Source organism: Lactuca saligna, chromosome 5 (genome assembly GCF_052625555.1).
Source record: "Lactuca saligna cultivar CGN05327 chromosome 5, ASM5262555v1, whole genome shotgun sequence".
Classification (NCBI taxonomy): domain Eukaryota; kingdom Viridiplantae; phylum Streptophyta; class Magnoliopsida; order Asterales; family Asteraceae; genus Lactuca; species Lactuca saligna.
Genome location: NC_136421.1, coordinates 72,656,563 through 72,678,676, shown reverse-complemented (window position 1 = coordinate 72,678,676; position 22,114 = coordinate 72,656,563). Strand labels below are relative to the sequence as shown.

At 36.4% G+C, this 22,114-nt stretch overlaps 1 long non-coding RNA gene across 3 annotated transcripts; it reads left to right on the top strand.

Annotated features, from left to right (window-relative positions):
* The first annotated feature begins 3,403 nt into the window (after window positions 1-3,403).
* On the top strand, window positions 3,404-5,741 carry LOC144998113 (uncharacterized). 3 transcript variants are annotated; one of them, XR_013660131.1, is made up of 5 exons: window positions 3,404-3,836; window positions 3,997-4,114; window positions 4,216-5,216; window positions 5,334-5,390; window positions 5,488-5,741. It is a non-coding gene; the product is annotated as an uncharacterized LOC144998113 (long non-coding RNA). The 3 variants fall into 3 exon arrangements; XR_013660132.1 differs by having other exon boundaries at window positions 5,334-5,416; XR_013660130.1 differs by having other exon boundaries at window positions 5,334-5,741.
* The last annotated feature ends 16,373 nt before the right edge of the window (window positions 5,742-22,114 follow it).

Sequence of the window (22,114 nt, the reverse complement as noted above, 5' to 3'; positions counted from 1 at the left end):
CTAGGGTTAAACCCTAATGTGTCATGACTCTTCATTTCCATGACCCATGGGTTTGTAACTCCCATGGAGCATCCATGGAGCATCCTATGGGTGGAACCCAACTTGATAATCCATGGAGCCTCTTAGCCCACTATACAAGATATGGATGATTTACATAATCAACCCATATATTTAATTAGTTATCTTTTGATCACATAATTAATTCTAAATTAATTCTTGATCAAACTAATCAAATAATATTATTAATATATTAGAACTTATAATATATTAATAATCTCCAAGTGTTATTTCTCTCATTTAGTCTATCCAATTGCATGGTGCCATGCAACCCAAATGGACCATGCCGGGTCGGGTCAAGTACATACCCGAAATAGTTATGGACTTAGACACCTTATCCAACAGATATTATAGCAGCCGACATAACTGCTAAAAAGCAATGGGAGGGGCAATTATGGTAATCCTAGGTTTTCTATTTCTTTTTCTAATTTCATGTTCCAATTTTTTGAATGTTCTTGTTTACGTAATCATCATCATCATATATGAATTCAATGTCATGAAACCTAAGCTTTGATTCATCTGAATTTGCAAACCGTTCCTATGCTGACACGGATCAACTGATCCCACAAACTCATATTAATAAATTACCAAAGATTTTATGTGCAGACTGGCTTAGCCTAGAAGAATTTCATGGACATAATGGTTTGGCGTTCAATGGTGGGGCTAGAAACGACTCAAATTACCAAGATGCCCCTATGAATGAATTGCTATCAAATGAAGCTTCCACAGACAACAATGAAGAAACCCAAACACCCCCTGTTGTTGTAAAAGAATGGGAGAAAACAGAGGGAGCTGCTGCCCTTGGCTCATCGGAAACCACCAACAAACACCTCTGATGGGGGTGTTTTTGTTGCAACTCGAAGACAGGTGAAAAAGAAGGGAGTGTGAGAGGAAATGGAAGAATGAAAATTTGTATTTATCTATGAATAGTAGTGTATTCATTTGTGAATAGCAGTGCATTCATGTGTTAATAACAGTGAATGAACAGCAGTGCATTCATGTGTGAACGGTAGTGTATTCATTTGTCAATAACAGTAAATGAATGTATTTATTTATGATTAGAGGTATTCATTTATTCAATTCCGAATAATATGGTACTTATTTCTTAATAGCACTATATTCATTTGTGAATAACAATGTAAGCATGTGTTAATGAGTATATTTATTTATTATTAGAGGTAATCTTTTTATGAAGAAATGATAATTTTTACACTCTTTTTATTTTCAGTTGATTAAAAAAAGAAATTGGATTACTTGTAAATTGATGTGTATTTATTTGTGATTGGAGTAGTATCAGGTTTTTTGAAAAAAAAAATCATTTATGAATACAAATGTACTAATTTGGTGTTCGATTTCTATTCATTTTTTTGAACAGAAAAAAAAACCCCCCCGTGAAATAGGAGAAAAAAATTGATTTTTGTAAGAATTGTTTTTCAGTTTTAAAATAAATTTTTGTAAAAATGATTTTTATATTCCATTAATAAGAAAAATAAAAAATTGAATATTTATTTCTTTTTTGGTAACTGATCCTAAATTTAAGGGAATTTGATTGAATTTTAGGTTATTTTAATTTAATTAAAATATACAATTACTAGTATGCTCTTATACATTCATTGGTCCAGAATTGTTCTCGCGTTCTCAACCTTTTAGGTGTTTTCATTTGATCTCTCCCTCTCTCTCTCTCTATATATATATATATATATATATATATATATATATATATATATATATATATATATATATATATATATATATATATATAAACTGATTTTAACCGGGTTGACTAATCTAAACCTTTAATCTCTAAAGTTGGATGGCTATTGTTAATCTACTATTTTATTTTTTTTCTTTTTATTTCACAATGACACATTTTGTAATTACTCCTAAACATTTACATATTTCCAGAAAATGGTTAAAGGCTAGGGTTAAAAGTGTTAAAGAAGGATAAATGGAAACTATTTCAGATCAAACGGGTTGTGCATAAACGAAGCTACGCTTCACCACACGCCCCTCCTAGGGATGTCAAAAATCCCGTGGGACCTCGCTCCCGTGGGATCCCGATCCCGTACGGGACTAAATTTTAAAAAAAACGGGAGCGGGGGCAAAATTAAACCCCGCTTATTTTCGGGATCGGGGTCAGGAGTTGGTATTCTCGTCCCGTACTCCCGCGGGCCCTCGGTAGTACATTTATGTAAAAAATATATATTTAATATAAAATACATATACAAAATAGATTTTCTAATTTTAAGTGTAGGTTAGGTTTTACTTTCCCGTTTCCAATTAATAGATATTGAAGAGGTAGTGAATTGATCATATATTTTTGGATATGTAAGTATTTTATATTTGTAATATTGGATTTGTCATATTTTATATTTTTAAGATTGATGAAATTGTCGTTTAGTAATGTTGAATTCGTCATGTTGGATTTTTAATTTTTTAGTTTCTAAAAGATTATGTTTTAAACTTTTAAAGTTATTAAAAATAAGCTTTTTAGCCTAATACAAAGTAGTTGTTTAGCATAAAAGACGAATTTTAAGCAGGGGAACCGGGGGAACGGGGGCGGGACCGGTGGTGATAGAGGTAACCGGGGGTGGGACCGGGAGCGGGGGCAACAATTGATTTCGAGGGTGGGAGCGGGGGCAACTATTCCCACTCCCGTTTGGTCCCGTTGACATCCCTAACCCCTCCCCATAGTGATACATTTTGTTTTTCAACCATAATTTTTTTTTCTTTGAAAAAAATGAAATAGCCAAAGTTATTAAAATTTAAATTTCTATAAAATAAACACAATTATGAAATTTTAATATATATATATATATATATATATATATATATATATATATATATATATATATATATATATATTAATTTTTAATATTTATAAAAAACCTAGAAAAAAATTCTCCAAAAATTATACTAAAAATTTATGGAATACTTATAGTTACTGCACTAATAACTTTGTAAAAGGAATTTTTAAAAAATATGTTATTTTAGATACCAAACTTTATTTTAAAAGATTAAAAGCTTTAAAAAGTGTTGAAGATAATAAGATAAAAAATGAGATAGTTTAAAATATTTATGATTAAAAAATTGTGATTCAATATGGTTATGATCTAAAAATATTTTGATTCAAGTATCTTATGATCTTTAATTATTATATGTTTTATGATTCAAAAAATATAATGATACAAATTTTGTATTGAACAAAACTTTTATTTAATTCATATATTATTATTCAAAAATAATATGATCCAAATTTTTATGTTTCCAAATAATATGATACAAAAATACGTGATGTGATGTATATTATCGTTACGATTCAAAACTTTTTATAATGGTTAAACATCACAAAGCTGAACTGATTTCTACCTTTCTTCACCGTTTTCTCATCCAATCGGATTCCGATTTTTGTACTTCTTCTCCGCCTTTTCCTAACCGACCTCTTTTTTTATCTGTGTTTTTATCAATCGCTTTATTTCTACCTCTCAGTTAAACCTAAAAAGGGTCTCACCACCACCACTAACTCTGTCTCTTCTGTTACTCACCATCACACAACCGCCACCATAATCCAACCGACCCTTGAATCAATGGTCGGATACGTGTTCATCCCACGGCCCCCTTTTCTACCAACATCTCCTGTTAACAACTACTCGATTTCTGTTCGTCTGTTTCCGCTTTTTTCCGCCGGCGACATCCTAGATGAAAGGTCTTCTCCATTTTCAATCGTCGGCATCTGCTTTTGCTTGCTTATGCTTCCAACCATTACAAAAACACTTATGGTATGTATATTTAGGGTATTTCTTGGGTTCGATCTGTGATCTATCCATATCCTACACCCAAAAAAACCTATTTTGTTTTGTTCCAAATAGTTTAACCACACACTTTTGATTGCTGAAAATTTTACAATTTGTAACTTCATATGTGCTGGCGGATTATAAGAAAGAATGCAGCAAAAGTGAACAACATGGATCATTTTGATGACATGCCTGATCTGGAACAAGTGACTATTGAAAAAGCTGACATGAACATACATGGTTCTCTCTGAAAGATACTATTGGTAAGTTTTTTTTATAAAAATTATAAAATTTAATAATACAAATAGAGAACATTGTATGCTAACATGTTGTTAATATGAACATCATGTGGCTGCATCACAAGGGATGGGTCCAAATTCACAAGACAAGGATAAAAATACTCCACATCATGTTGATGTGCAAGATGAGGACAGGTATGACATTCATCAAATCTTTTGAGTTATTTTCTTAGCTACAACTTATATATGAAAATATAGAAACAAAAGGTTGTCATATATACGAGTTGTTCATTTTCAAAAAGGGTTAATGCCATTTATGCAAAAACTGTTACAAACAGCTTTACAGTTAGTTAGTTAGTTATTTGTCATAGGGGCATTTTTTTGAAGAAGTTAGTTAGAAGAATGTTAGCTCAACTGAATGGAACTTGCTTTGTATATATGTTCAAGTAATCTGTTTCCTTTTCTAAATCTTCTAATTAAGTTAGAAAACAAAACATATTATGTGGACATATATACAAAGCAAGTTCCATTCAGTTGAGCTAACATTCTTCTAACTAACTTCTTCATAGAGATGACAAAAATGCCCTTATGACAAATAACTAAATAATCAGCTAACTAACTAACTGTAAATCTGTTTCTAGCAACTATTATCATTTTAATTCTTAGGAACTTAAGACTAAATACTGAAATCGATTCTTTTCAAATTGAACAAACTTGAATCAATTTGATATGAATAAATATATTTTTTCTGTTGTGTACTTCCTTGCAATTACTTAATTATGCATGCGGGTGGGTTACTACTCTCTGTGACAATGGGGACAACACAAGTGTGATCAATGAACTAGAATCCCATAACTCCACAAATGATAAGGCTGATGAGGGAGACACAAAAGCGTACGAAAATAATGGGAAGTGTTCAAATTCATTATGCTAAATGGATTACAAATACGGTTAATTTGTGTTTGATGTATTAGGTTGGATAGCTATCTATCATTCGAATTAATAGTTGAAGCAAAGCAAGAAAGTGTACTTCATAAAGAACATTTTTAGAGAGTCCTTCCAAATATAAATATCTTTTATTTTATTTATGGATTTTCCAAGGAAATACAGTCTACCACACAATCTGGTAGTTTTCTTAATCAGATAGACTTTCTTTATTACCTTATTTATTTTCATGTTTTATGTCGTTGTATAATTGCGTATGCTGACTTTTTAGTTGACACTTTTGTTTTGCTGCTTGCAGGTTTACATATTCTTGATCTTTATGAATGTGAATCATATGGGGCTCAACTACTATGATGTAAAATGGATTAATATGAACTTTTTGTAAGCCACTTGAGCGGAATACAAAATGGGTATTGTAAGTTTTTAAATTTTATGTTATATATTGTTGGCAGGAACAAGTAAGAGATTAACAATATAAGGCAAAAGAAGAAGTTGAAGATTCAGCTCTGGAAATGGTTGAGTTAAGATACAAATTAATTGGATTGCTTGAAGAAGAATATAAAAGACGCAAGTGTTTACAACAAAAAGCTATACAAAGAATAACCGAGTTATAGGCTCAAGGATTAGAAATACAAGTACAATTTCTAATAATTTATCTTTCTATTGCAATCAAAATTGAAAATGAAAAAAGGAAACCTTTTGTTAATTTCCGTGCTCTTCTAAATGCTTAAAAGTTGATTTCTAAGACTAAAGTTCTCAAATCTTTATGAATTCTTGGACTTCATTGTACTTATTTTAAAAAATGAAAAAGGTCATTTAAAAGTGACAGTTCATCTTCATCAGGTAATTCTTATAGTCTGGCAATTAAATATGAGGAAAGATGAAATGGTAATAAAAAAAAAACTCATCGGCTGATCGGACTTGGTTAATATAGGCTACATTGCACGAAATAACAATCTACTTTACTCTTTTACCCATACTAATATACTTTCTACAACTTAATGTATTTGATTCCGTATTACAAACCAATACCATCCAACCCCCGCAACGTAGGGCACCTTTTCTAGTTTATATTAATAATCCTCATCTGAAAATTTTTAACATTTATTCGAGGTAATGTTTTAGTGCATTACTCTAATACTTATTATTGTTTCCTAAAAAATTTAACATCAAAAGTCATCGAAATATAATAACCATCTCATTTTTTCATTGCTTCTTCTTTTTCATTTTTGATTTGCGCATAATGCAAAATGTTTGTTTCATGTGCTCACTTTTTCAAATGTATACAAAGTGTAAGATCTATGTATTAAACGATTTTATAAAAAAGAAAAGTTTAATATAAAATTATAAGCATTACATAATAGTTTTACATAAATAGAAAATATATAATAAATAAAGTAAGTAATTTAATATATAATGCAGAAGATTTGAAAAGTTTTAAAACATTTATTATGAAATTTAATAGAGTAATCTACCTTAGATATATAAATCTCACTAAAATATGGATTTTAAATTTAAGAAAACAAAAAATACAAGAAAATGACCGATGTAAAAAAGTAATTCAAAAACTCTTAGAAATTGATTCAATGAGATAATGAGATTTGGTAAACTTGATTTTCATTTATTAAGTTAGATTTATATTGAATCGTTGTCTACAATTCAATTCAATGATAGTTAAAACATAATTCAATATTAGTTTTGTGTTATGAATGACCTTTGTTAATTTGAAGTTACATTCAAATTCCATATTATAATTTTGGATAATTCAAATGGTTAAAAAATTATTGTTTATGTTCGATACAAAAATATATAAAGATCTATTCTAATAAATGAAAATCTTTTTGTCATATGTCAAATTTTTATTGATTTGACCTCATGCCATTTTAAGGTTTTTTTCAATTAAAATTTTTCCACATGACACTTTGTGGTTTTTTATTTATTTATTAAATTTCACATAATATTCAAATATAATAATTGCAGTAAATGTAATAATAAATGCATATCAATATCATTAATTGATATTTTTTCTAATTTCAATTTTTCTAAAATATATCCTTATTAGTTTCATATTTTATTTATCTAAATTATTAGTTTAAATTAAAAACAACAGTTTAATTTTAATAATTTATTATTTTTCTAATTTTTCTTATAAATTCAAATTTCTCAAAATGTTAAGAATTTCATAGTTAATTTTTCTTATAAATGAACCCATCTAATACATGGATCTTACACCTAATATATGAATATATAAAATTGGCCAACAGATTCCTTTATTGATATAATAAGATATAATACATAAATACAAAGAAAAAAACCATATATGGTATAAAGTCAAACCATACAGATTACTTACGAGTAGATAGATTGGGTTAGAAAGCTAGTTGCTCTCATTTTATTTCAACATTTTAGTTTGTGTTTTGAGGAATTGTTGTACAGTTGCCACCTCTAGCGCTACACCTCAAGGTGTGGTACCACCAAGGCCATCACCGTTACCTTCTCCTCCTTCATATTTAAATCCATTATCGTCCATTTCTTGAGAATTAACCATGAAGGTGCCTGTAAGTTTTTCTATCCTCTCACTTCCACAATGGTTATTAGATGATCTATTTAAAACCCGAATCAGATGTTCTGATTCCTGCAAACCCATGATAGCTATGTCACGAAGCTTAAGTGCTATAGTAAGAGGTTTGTTCTTTTGATTATCTCCACAGGATGATTTCTCATCTCGAAAAGGACTTTGACCATAAACAATATGAGTTGTGCAAATCAAAAAACAAATTGATGCAATAGCAAAATGTTTGACAACCATTGTATATGTTTTTCTTAATGCTCTACGGATGACTTGGAATAAGTCATGAAAAATTACGCATATATATAGGGTTTTAAATGGGAACTAATTTCATACGACATCTAATATGTAATTAAAATAACCAATTACGTGTTTATATTTATACAAAAACTTTATTTTTCACTTAATATTCAATACAACAAACATGCATGATTTGACAAAACTATCGATTTCTTTCAATTTTATTTGCCATTTTCAAAAAAATTAATGTTATTCGTGTGATTTTGTTATTGTAACTACATGCCAATACATCTAATAAAATCATCAAAGCTTTTATCGCCTTTGAAAAAACATTGTACACACAAAAGGAACGAATAAAATAACTTTTGTTCGTAGATGGAACAATATTAATAATTTACTAAATATTGATTCATACATGTGCAATACTGAAATATTAAAACCTGTGTGGAATTTTATATGGTATTTATTCCCTAACTTGGTGTGAGACTCATATATTATACGGGTTGATTTAAAAAAATATTAAAGATTAAAGTGTAAACAAAAAATATTTTTAATGTAAAACTTTAAAATAAGAAAGAAAGAATCGTATTTATTCTAATTTACTATCATATATATATATATATATATATATATATATATATATATATATATATATATATATATATATATATATATATATATATATATATAATTTAATACTTCACATATATAAGTATATAACTTTAATTTTAAAAATTAAAACAACCAAAAATTGACAAGTAGATGATATCTATTTCAAAAATACCACAAAATGATAAGTATCAAAACTCATGAGAGATTAACATGTGGCAAAAAAACATTTATTTATTAAGAAGAATTTTTTCAATTAGTATATACAACATCCTCTATTGATTTAAATTAGGTTGTTCTCAAAAAATAAATAAATGGTAAAATAAGTGAGAACTAACATTATTTACATTAAGTAGAAATGAGGATTCAAACATCAAGATGACAAGGATTTACCATTCCTTATCTGGTGTGTATATATATATATATATATATATATATATATATATATATATATATATATATATATATATATATATATATATATATATATATATATATATATAAAATAAGTGAGAACCAACATTCTTTACATTAAGTAGAAATGAGGATTCAAACATCGAGATGATAAGGATTTACCATTCCTTATTTGGTATATATATATATATTCATGTTCATTTGAGACCATAATAATTTTGTAATTATATATATATATATATATATATATATATATATATATATATATATATATATATATATATATATATATGTTCATGTTCATTTAATAATTATTTTCGGAACTTTATTTAACCAAATTTTTTTTTACCGTTTTTTTAACACATGAAATATTCTAACTGTAGCACTTGGTTCTTGGTACGTAATCTTTTTTTATTATTTTTGCATTTTGGCCTTGGACTCGGCGAGTTGAAGGACGAACTCGCCGAGTAGAAGTGGGATGAGACGCGGGATTTAAGCAGTGGACTCGACAAGTAGGGTCCCAGACTCGGCAAGTAGGCCCTGTCTGGGCAAAATCCCTAACCCGAGGGTTTGCACCCTATTTAAACACCTTAACTCGGCCTCCTTTGTCCCATTTGCTCCCAGAAGACCTCCATAGCAAATCCTAGCCGTTATTAAAGCAATCTAAGGCATTTGGAGTGATTTTGGTGCTTTTGTGACCCAAGGAAGGAAGGAAAAGCTTGAAGGATCAAGAGGTGGCTAGAAAAATCCAATCTTGAGTATCATTTGCAGTCTACATAAGGTATAAAGTCTATACCTTGTTTGTTCTTTTGATAGGTCCCATTTTGTGGAGTTTTAGGGCTTTTCTAAGCCATTTTGGTCACCAACCATAATTGCAAGCATGCTTAGGAGTTGATGTTTCAGATCTAGCCCCTTTAGGGGTTACAAGGCAGAAAGGAGTGACTCTTGCACTCAAAGAAGGCCCCATGCATTGTAAGAGATTGTTTTAGGACCTTTTGAGCTCAAAGTCCCATGAAAGCACGTAAAGGTTGAAACTTTACGTGCTAGATCGATTGTAGAAGCATAAATCTATCTTTTGATCAAGGGTTGTACATCAGAAATCGAAGATTTAGTGAGAGGATGTGACCAACTCGACGAGTCCATTCTTGGACTCAACGAGTCCAAGGTTTCTGTCCCACATCAGTTGAGGGTCATAAGGACCCAGTTGATTGTGGAAAGGTTTTAAGGGGGTTCCGGGGAGTGACCCAACGTTCTAGACTAAGCCATTGTTTTGTAAGTTCATGGGACTCGGTGAATTCATGAGCAGACTCAGCGAGTCCAAGGCAAACTTCTTAAGGATGAAGATGAACTTGACGAGTTGTTCATATAACTCGGAGAGTCAAGGATAGGACCTGTATATCATTTGAAGATGAACTCGACGAGTTGTTCATATAACTCGGTAAGTCAGATGAGGATTTAGTCGATGTTCATTTAGAAGGAAAATTCATCAAGTCATCGCCTAACTCGACGAGTAGAGACGGGTTTAAGGACAAATGAAAGCATAAGGACTCGACGAGTTGGCGAGCCAACTCGGCGAGTCATGTCAACTAGAAGTTGACTTTGACTTTGATTTGGTCAGGGGTAAAATGGTCAGTTTACTCTAAGAAGAGTTAGCAGTGTATGATTAAGTGTTTTGTGGGAATTATAGCCAGAAGATTTCCGGAGCAGCAACGACAACAATCAGAGGATTCCCGCATAGATCAGCAGCTACTACGAGGTGAGTTACCTTCCAGTAGTGGTGGGTTTATGGCCACAATGCCGACCCACCAGTAGGAGTTGTATGATTAGATGATTGTCTTTGTGATATCATCTAGGTTTGCTATTACCTGATATGTTGTATGTTGGCATGATATGTTATATGTGATAGTAGTAGAGTTCGGTTGTTAGGACCGAAGGGTAGGTCAGGCACCCTAGATATGTCTGATAATATGTGCTGATTTGTTTATATGTTAGAATGATATGTTATATGTGATAGAGGTAGTAGGAGGGTTATGGTCCCCAAGTTCGGTTGTTAGGACCGAAAGATAGTTCGGACACCCCTGATATGTTTGATAGTATGTTTACGTTATGATATATGTGATAGTAGCAGTAAGGGGTGGAATAGTCCCCGAGGGTCGGTTGTTAGGACCGACGGGTAGGTCAACACCCTAGAATGGCTTGACATAGGTAGGACGGCACCCCAAAATGGCCGCATGGGTAGGACGACACCCTAGAATGGCTGCATGGGTAGGTTGACACCCCAAAATGGTCGTACCGGGTAGGTCGGGCATCCCAGAATTGCCCGACAGTATGTATGCTATGTGATTGCATGGTATATGGTACGATGGGGGAATTCACTAAGCTTCGTGCTTACAGTTTACAGTTTTGGTTTCAGGTACCTCTTCAGCGAAGGGGAAGGAGTTGGCACGGTAGCGACACATCATACACACACTCTTTGTTTTCCATATTATGAGTTATTCTGGGATTTGTACTCTGACATTATTATGTTTTTACGATTTGGTTTTCAGATACGAGACATGCTTTTATTAAATGATATGATCGGTTGATATTTTGATTTCAAATATTATGCAAATCACTTAATCAAAAATGAAATTTTTGGTCGTGAAAATTGGGTCGTTACAAGTTGGTATAAGAGCCCTGGTTTGAGGGATTCGGATACACCTTCGGGGGTGTTTGGACTCAAACCAAGGGATTAAAAGATTTTTTTTACAAGGAAAATGACTTTCTAAACGCTAAGATAAAAGAGTTTTGAGAAGGAACAATTGTGTGATGTGCGCAACCGGCCGAGCTCAAGTAAGTATTCCCTATAGTACCCATACAAGTTATGCTTATCAGTTTCAGTAGAACATCATGCTAGAATAGGACTAAGGATCTAGGAATGATGCCTTATGTGCCTGCTTTATGTGCTTCAGCTTATGAGAATTGCATGCTAGTATTGAGTAGACAGTAGTAGGATAGCCTGTTTAGGTTATGCCTGGTAGTATGAGCTCTACATTATATGCTAGTTCAGCTTCTCATTATGAGGACAAACTTGCTTGAGTAGTTTTCCTGCGTCCGAATGTCGCTTGCTTTGTGATTTGTGGGGACTCTGAGTGATGGGAGTCAGCCATTAGGTGAATACGTCACGTCACATGTGATCAGGGTTGAATAATCTCAGTGTGCTGGATTTGGCCCTATTGCGCAGCTCTTGTATGAGACTAACCGTTGTAGGGACGACTCTATTACTCGAAGGATTATCTGAGCCTCATTACATGTGATGGTATTCAGGTAATGGCTAATTGGCATTACAAGGAGGCCTTCCGCAGCTGAGGACCGGTTTGGGTGAAGTTAGAGATTTTCCCTAGGGTAAGCCTAAGATGGGAATAGCAGAGAACCAGCAGTGGTGAAAGGGACTTGGTGGAGTCAAGGCAGTCCTTAAGGAAGGTACGTATAGATGTGGAAGGTAGTATGGGCCCGTACTACTGAAAGCAGAGGATCTGTACCTAAATTGAGGAAGGCTGAGACAAGACCAGGGAACTTGTAGTGGATGTGATACCTCAAGATGTATCGGTATCACTAACGGTTAGTATTATGTTTTACAGAATGGTGGTACTACGGCAGAGGCCGGTAGTTGGCAGTTCAGGAGAGGGATCGAGCTCGGGATCAGGTTCCAAGCCAGTAGATGAGAGGCTATGCAAGTTCATCGAGTCAAAGATCACCAGGGGCATCCTTGAGTCGACCCCTATCATCTTCGGGTTGATCAAGGAAGGGATAGTCGAGCTGATGGAGGATCGCCTCAGGGCGTTTAGGAGTGATATGGCATCTGGCCAGTCAGGATCCGACACACTGTCCTTTAAGGACTTCAGGGGCAGTAGTGCACCAGATTTCCACGGGGCAAAGGACCCCATTGCTGCCAGACGATGGATTGCGGACATTGAGTCCGCGCAGCTGACAAGCTTCTTCCCTGAGGGGTTGAAGGTACGATATACAACAGGGTGTTTGAGGGACCGGGCTAGGGATTGGTGGCGGTTAGTAACTCTTTGGGAGCCTCGGCTATTGAGGCTATGGCATGGTCAGATTTTGTGTCCCGGTTTCGAGCAAAGTTTACGCCAGTTGTAGAGCTTCAACATCTTGCCAGGGAGTTTTTGGACGTGAGACAGACTACGGAGACCGTGTCGTAGATCACTGCCAAATTCCGTGAGAGGGCATTGTTGGTGCCCCAGTATGCGGGAGATGAGGATATGAGGAGGACCCGCTACCACGACATGCTACGGGCCGACATTCGGGAGCATGTTAGTTTTTCAGCATGCCCTATCCTGGATTCCATGATTGCCAGGGAAAGGGAGAGGGAGATTGATCTAGAGCATGTTAGCAAAAGAAAGATAAAGGAGGGTCAGACGACTGGGCTTCAGGGAAGAAGCCTAAGGGTCAGACGGTAGGCCGAAAGGCCAGTCAGGACCGGGCCGTTGCAGGAAATGTGGCAGGCCACATGAGGGGGCGTGTAGATTGGGATCGTTGGGCTGCTACAAGTGCGGCAAGACGGGGAATTTCAGCAGGGATTGTATTGCCCCTGCACCGGTTACTCAGACGTCTGAGTTGCTATGTTTCCACTGCAACAAGAGGGGCCACAAGAAGGCCAACTGCCCCCAGTTGATAGCAGCATCAGCGCCAGTGAAGGCGCCAGCTCCAGCAACCCTACGGATCACTGGTGGCTGGCAGGACAAGGCAGAGGCTCTAGTGGTAAGGAGCAAGGCATTCCAATTGACTACCGAGGAGGCACGCGTTGCACCCGATGTGGTGACGGGTATGATTTCTTATCATTATGCTTTATGATGCGCTACTGTGATTTTGATATGTTATGTATGTTCTCTGTTTAGGATCGTTCCACGTGAACTGTATCTCAGTTCAGGTACTATTTGATTCGGGGCTACCCGATCATTTGTCTCTCTTGCACTTAGCAAGAAGTTTCCTGAGTCTTCGGGCACGTTGGATTGCCCTTTAGAGGTAGAGATTGCAGATGACCGATCGGTGCGAGCATCGACGGTATTCCGAGACTGTGTGTTGAGATTATTCGAGGAGCGTTATCTGGTGGACCTGGTTCCTATTTCGTTGAGACGGAACAAGGTGACTATAGGCATGGATTGGTTGAACCCCAATGGGGCAGTGATAGATTGCACGCAACAGCTGGTTCGGATCAGGACCTCAAGTGGAGGAGAGTTGGTAGTTCAGGGCGAGAGGCCACAACAAGGACCAGCGGTATGTTCAGCAGCAAGAGCTAGGGATTACCTTCAGCAGGGTTGTGTAGGATATGTCGCTTATGTTATGGATACTCAGGAGGTGGGTAAGGCGACCGTAGGCGATATGCCTGTAGTGCAAGAGTTTACAGATGTATTCCCCGAGGAGTTGCCAAGGATACCTCCGGAGAGGCAGGTGGAATTCAGGATCGACCTAGTCCCTGGTGTGGCTCCGATAGCCAAGGCACCGTATTGGTTGGCTCCTCCTGAGATGCAGGAGTTGTCTACACAGCTGCAGGAGCTGTTAGACAAGGGATTCATTAGACTGAGTAGCTCTCCCTGTGGAGCCCCGATTATGTTTGTGAGGAAGAAGGATGGGTCGCATCGGATGTGTATAGGTTACCGGGAGCTAAACAAGGTAACGGTGAAGAACCGTTACCCACTCCCGAGGATTGATGACCTCTTTGACCAGCTACAGGGAGCATCTTGGTTCTCCAAGATTGATCTGCATTCAAGATATCATCAGATGAGGGTCAGAGAGGAGGATGTACAGAAGACTGTGTTTCGGACGTGCTATGGCCACTATGAGTTTGTGGTGATGCCCTTCCGGCTCAGCAATGCTCCTGCCGCGTTCATGGACCTCATGAACCACGTGTGTAGAATGATGTTAGACCGGTCTGTGATAGTGTTTATTGATGATAGCTTGGTTTACTCCAAGATGAAGGAGGAGCACGAGGAGCATCTACGAGAGGTTCTAGAGACTTTGTGGAGGGAGAACTTGTATGCTAAGTTCTCTAAGTGTGAGTTCTGGTTGCACGAGGTGCAGTTCCTTGGGTATCTTGTCAACCAGAACGGGATCTCAGTAGACCCGGCTAAAGTGGAGGCCTCGATGAGATGGGAGGTTTCGAAGTCTCCATCCGAGATTCAGAGTTTCTTAGGATTAGCCGGCTACTATCGGAGATTCATCCAGGATTTCTCCAAGATAGTCGTACCTCTGACCAGGCTAACGAGGAAGGTCGTGGTCTTTCGTTGGGGGCCTGAGCAGCAGGCCGTGTTTGAGACACTGAGACAGACATTGTGCGAGGCGCTAATCTTAGCTCTGCCAGAGGGCATGGAGGATTTTGTTGTGTACTGCGATGCGTCCATCTCAGGTTTAGGCACAATATTGATGCAGAAAGGGCATGTCATCGCCTACGCGTCGAGGCAGCTAAAGCCTTAGGAGGCGAACTACCCGGTGCATGATTTGGAGTTGGGGGCTGTTGTATTTTCCCTCAATATTTGGCGTCATTACCTCTATGGGGTTCACTGTACCATCTACAAGGACCATAAGAGTTTAAGGTACCTCATGGATCAGCCGAATCTAAACATGAGGCAGCATCGGTGGATGGACGTGGTAAAGGATTACGATTGCGAGATCCTTTATCGCCCGGGTAAGGTCAATGTGGTGGCCGACGTGCTTAGCTGCAAGGCAGCACCGATTAGGGATATCTGCCTGAGGATGACAGTGGTGACTCCGCTGTTGGAGCGGATTCGAGAGGCCCAGCAGGAGGCCATGAAGGAGGAACATAGGAAGAGTGAGCGGATCATGGGGTAGGTTTCTTCTTTTGATTATGACAACCAAGGATGACTAACACTAGACCGTAGGGTGTGGGTGCCATACCTCGGGGGTGTGTGCCAGGTTCTGATGGAGGAGGCGCATAAATCTCGGTTCTCCATTCATCCCGAGGCGACGAAGATGTTTAGGGATCTTTGTATGGACTATAGGTGGCCCTGCATGAAGCCGGATGTGGCATGGTTCGTGGAGCGGTGCATGACCTGCAGAAAGGTCAAGGTTGAGCATTAGAGACCTCATGGAAAGATGTAGCCATTGGATATTCCGCTGTGGAAATGGGAAGACATCACGGTGGATTTTATCACTAAGCTTCCCAGGATCGCGCAGGGAGTGGATTCGATCTAGCTCATCGTCGATCGATTGACCAAGAGTGTCCATTTTATCCCGATTCAGGAGAGCATCTCTGCCGAGAAGTTGGCTGACATCTATATCCGGGGGGTGGTGGCGCGGCACGGTGTGCCAGTTTCTGTGATTTTAGACAGGGATGTGCAGTTCTCTTCCAGGTTGTGGAGGAAGTTTCATGATGAGTTGGGTACTCGTTTGCATTTTAGCACTGCCTTTCACCTGCAGACAGATGGTCAGAGCGAGCAGATCATCCAGACCCTGGAGGCTATGCTGCGAGCATGCGTATTAGACTTCGAAGGTAGTTGGGATACCTAACTTCCATTGACAGAGTTCTCCTATAACAATAGTTATCATGCGAGCATTGATCGTCCTCCCTTCGAGATGCTATATGGGAGGAAGTGCAGGACCCCGATATGTTAGGGTAAGGTTGGCCAGAGGGTAATGGGGAGCACTGAGGTAGTGCTCAAGACGACATAGAAGATTCAGCAGGTCCGGAGCAGGCTTCAGACTGCTCAGAGTCGGCAGAAAAGCTATGCTGATAAGCACCAATCAGACCTGGAGTTCCAGGTCGGGGATACCGTTCTCCTGAAGGTGTCGCCATGGAAAGGCTTTATCCGATTCACAAAGTGGGGCAAGTTGGGCCCCAGGTACATTGGACCGTTCAGGGTTATAGCCCGGGTGGGCAAGGTGGCGTATAGGCTGGATTTTCCAGCCAAACTCAGTCAGATACACAACACTTTCCATGTTTCTCAGCTACAAAAGTGCCTGGTGGACGCCTCAGCAGTGGTACCCTTGGAGGACATTCAGGTTGATGACAGCCTGAACTACATTGAGCGACCAGTGGCAATCCTCGATTGGAAGTCGAAGGATTTGAGGAACAAAAGAGTGGAACTCGTGAAGGTGCAATGGCAGCACCAGAAGGGGTCAGAGTGGACTTGGGAGCCGGCAGACGAGATGATGGAACATTACCCCGAGCTGTTTCAGGATCGAGTAGCAGACTTCGAGGACGAAGTCTAAAATAAGTGGGGGAGATATGTAGCACCTGGTTCTTGGTACATATTCTTTTATTAATATTTTTGCATTTTAGCCTTGGACTCGGCGAGTTGAAGGACCAACTCGCCGAGTAGAAGCAGGATGAGATGCGGGGTTTAAGCATTGGACACGACGAGTTGGGTCCCGGACTCGGCGAGTAGGCCCTATCGAGACAAAAACCCTAACCCGAGGGTTTGCACCCTATTTAAACACCTTAACTCGGCCTCCTTCATCCCATTTGCTCCCAAAAAAACCCCCATAGCAAACCCTAGCCGTTATTGAAGCAATCTAAGGCATTTGGAGTGATTTTGGTGCTTTTGTGACCCAAGGAAGGAAGGAAAAGCTTGAAGGATCAAGAGGAGGCTAGAAAGATCCGATCTTAAGTATCATTTGCAGTCTACATATGGTATAAAGTCTATACCTTGTTTGTTCTTTTGATAGGTCCCATTTTGTGGAATTTTAGGGCTTTTCTAAGCCATTTTGGTCACCAACCATGCATGCAAGCATGCTTAGGGGTTGATGTTTCAGATGTAGGCCCTTAGAGGGGTTACAAGGCAGAAAGGAGTGAATCTTGCACTCAAAGAAGGCCCCATGCATTTTAAGAGATTGTTTTAGGACCTTTTAAGCTCAAAGTCCCATGCAAGCACGTAAAGGTTGTAACTTTACATGCTAGATCAGTTGTAGAAGCATAGATCTATCTTTTGAGCAAGGGTTGTACATCAGAAATCGAAGATTTAGTGAGAGGATGTGACCAACTCGACAAAACCATTCTTGGACTCGGCGAGTCCAAGGTTTCTGTCCTATATCAGTTGAGGGTCACAAGGACCCAGTTGATTGTGGAAAGGTTTTAAGGGGGTTCTGGGGAGTGACCCAACGTTCTAGACTAAGCCATTGTTCTGGAAGTTCATGGGACTCGGTGTGTTCATGAGCAGACTTGGCGAGTCTAAGGCAAACTTCTTAAGGATGAAGATGAACTTGATGAGTTGTTCATATAACTTGGCGAGTCAAGGATAGGACCTGTATATCATTTGAAGATGATCTCGACAAGTTGTTCATATAACTTGGCGAGTCAGATGAGAATTCAGTCGATGTTCATTTAGAAGGAAAATTCATCAAGTCATCCCCTAACTCAACGAGTAGAGACGGGTTTAAGGACAAATGATAGGATAAGGACTCGGTGAGTTGGCGAGCCAACTCAGCGAGTCAGGTCAACTAGAAGTTGACTTTGACTTTGATTTGATCAGGGGTAAAATCATCATTTTACCCTAAGAACAGTTAGCAGTGTATGACTAAGTGTTTTATGGGAATTATAGTTGGCGGATTTCCGGAGTAGCAGCGGCAGCAGTCAGAGGATTCCTGCACAGATCAGCAGCTACTACGAGGTGAGTTACCTTCCAGTAGCGGTGGGTCTACGGCCCCAATGCCGGCCCACCATCAGGAGTTGTATGATTAGATGTTTGTCTTTGTGATATCATCTTGGTTTGCTACTACCTGATACGTTATATGCTGGCATGATATGTTATATGTGATAGTAGTAGAGTTCGGTTGTTAGGACCGAAGGGTAGGTCAGACACCCCATATATGTCTGATAATATGTGCTGATATGTGTATATGCTGGCATGATATGTTATATGTGATAGAGGTTGTAGGAGGGGAATGGTCCCCAAGTTCGGTTGTTAGGACCGAAGGGTAGTTCGGACACCCCATATATGTCTGATAGTATGTTTACATTATGATATATGTGATAGTAGCAATATGGCGGGAATAGTCTCCGAGGATTGGTTGTTACGACCGACGGGTATGTTAGCACCCCAGAATGGCTTGACAAGGGTAGGACGACACCCTAGAATGGCCGCATGGGTAGGTCGGCACCTCAGAATGGCCGTACCGGGTAGGTCGGGAACCCCAGAATTGCTCGGCAGTATGTATGCTATGTAATTGCATGGTATGTGGTATGATGGGGGAACTCACTAAGCTTCGTGCTTACAGTTTACAATTTTGGTTTCAGGTACCTCTTCAGCGAAGGGGAAGGAGCTGGCGCGGTTGCAGTACATCATACACACACTCTTTGTTTTCCGAATTATGAGTTATTCTGGGATTTGTACTCTGACATTATTATGTTTTTATGATTCGGTTTTCAGATACGAGACATGCTTTTATTAAATGATATGATCGGTTGATATTTTGATACAAATGTTATGCAAATCACTTAATCAAAAATGAAATTTTTGGTCGTGCAAATTGGGTTGTTACACTAATAGAATATTACATTGTACATATTCTAATATGATTTTTAGAATGTTTAGAATATTCTACTGGATTTGCCAGATATGTAGAATATTCTAAATATTCTACAAAAATATGTAAAAAATGAATTTTTTTATATTTATTTTTTATTTTTTATTTGGAAAATATATATTCTGAAAATAATAATGGAAAAAAAATTCAAAAACTTTCAATTATTTTGCACTTTAAAAATATTTTATTTTATCTAATAAACGAGTGGCTAGGATTGCGTCTTATGGTCTCACAAAATTATATATATATATATATATATATATATATATATATATATATATATATATATATATATATATATATATATATAAGGCAATAACATTAAAGGGGAACCCCAGCAAGGAGCTGGGAGGCACAAAACGAACAATTACATAGGTTTGATAGCTAGTCTAGGAGAAAACGGCCAAGCACTCCCATCAATCACCACTTTTAACAACCTACTATCAATCTAAAGAAGAGAGTCCTTTTGTATAAGGGTGAAAATGTCCTCTGCCCTTCTCCTCTGAGATTGAAAAGTAGCATCATTCCGATTCCTCCAAATATTAATAAAAGTTGCACACCCGGTATATATATATATATATATATATATATATATATATATATATATATATATATATATATATATATATATATATATATATATATATATATCTCCCTACCTAATAAAAGAGTAACACATTTGTTACGTATCAATCAATTAGAGCTTCACATTAATTATTTGCCAATTGTCATTCTAAGGTTTTTCCTCATTAATTAAATTTTCACTAATTCACTCTTCTATTTTACACATATCAAACACATCAACAATAAATTTATTTGTAATATCTATTGCCTAATTTATTAAATTATTAATTTTTTTTATCATTGCTCAATAATTACCTTATAATTTAATTAAAATTATTTTTACCTTTCTAATCCGTGGTGCCCACGGGTTATAAACTAGTATATATATATATATATATATATATATATATATATATATATATATATATATATATATAACATTACACTTCATACCACGGGTTATAAACTAGTAATGAATGATTAATGGTGTATGTGACCAAATGGTTTATACTATTTATTTAAGTTTTGATAATCATTGTTGGTTTGGTTTAACACACTTATATATACTTTGCTACTAAGTTTTAATTTTTACATACATTGGTGATTAAGCAATGAAAGTAAGCGATTTTGAATGTTGTTTAAGTATAAATTATTACATTGATAGCCTTTGTTAGAGCTTTTATAGTCGTTTATGATTTTGTTAATTCAATAATATGTATTTAATATTGATTAGAGGGAATGTATGATTTTATATAGTATTATTCATTCATTAGGTTGTATTTAGTTTCGATTGTTATAGGCATTACTCTGTGATTGTGTATTTGATTGATTAAATATGTGTTTATTAGTGATCATGTATGATTGATGTAGTAATTAATGATACATTGGTGATTAAGCAATGAAAGTGTTATTTTATTGTTGTTTTTAGGTAGAAAGAAAAGAGAGAGGATATTACTAAAGATGACATTCAACAAATTCACTAATGGAGAATCAAATCTGGTGCTTATTGATATGGAAAATGAAGACCATCAAGGAAACGAAATAGAACAACCTCAAATTAAAAGATAAATGCAAAAGAAAGATTCAACATCTAAGAAAAAAAATAAAGAAATGAGAACAAAAAAATGGTTTAACAGTGCTTATTTACAATTGTAATCTATAATGATTGTGTTATATTTTATCTTGACAGGTTGGGATGAAAGCATAAACCGCACACCGGATAATACAATACAAAGGGAAAATGAAATGAGAACAAAAAATGGTTTAAGAGTTGTAAAAGAAAGGGTCTTAAGGTTGTAGTTTTGAACTCATATTCAAATAATGAATTAATTAAAATTAAATTTATTTGAAGTTTATTTGGGTATTTAGTTATAATCATTTATATTGTTTTATATGTATTAACATAAGAAACTATGAAAACTAAAGTGAAGATGAATAAGTTTGATTAAAATAAGGACTTGGATTCAACATCTATGAAAAAAATAAAGAAACAAACAAGTATTGATGATGACTAAATGTCATGAAAACTGTATTTGATGATTGAGGGTGTTTTCCATGTGGTTTCAAAACAACATCAAGCAACTAACAATAAGATTCTCTTGACTTGTTGCTTAACAAACATGCTCCAATGTTTATTGAACGTTTGTGGTTATCAATGACTGTAAACAGAACAAAAATCATTCCATACCTATATTAAAATTTAATTAAAAAACAAATTCACTGGTTATTAAAAACTAAATAAAATAAAAATATTCATAATTAAAGTAAAAGATATAAAACTATAAGATCATACTTATTTGTTCGGAATGTAGCATCAGATGAGATCACGTCTCCAAACTCCTTGTAATATAACTTATCGGTTTCATCCGCCCAAAACATTGCATTTAACACACTATCAACATATTTATACTCAAATGTGTAATTAGGTAACTCATCTTTCCTCATGTTCATTTTGTCAAACAACTAGTTGTGCATCCTTGTCACATATAATGTTTCCCATCTTCCTTCTAAAATTTTTATAATCAATTACTTCAGGGCCAACATTTTCATAACCTCCTTGCAAACTAGCTTGTAACTTATGTGCCTTTGTTGCACCAATGTTAGATGTTGCAGAACACACTATAAACTCATTGTCTTTATAACTC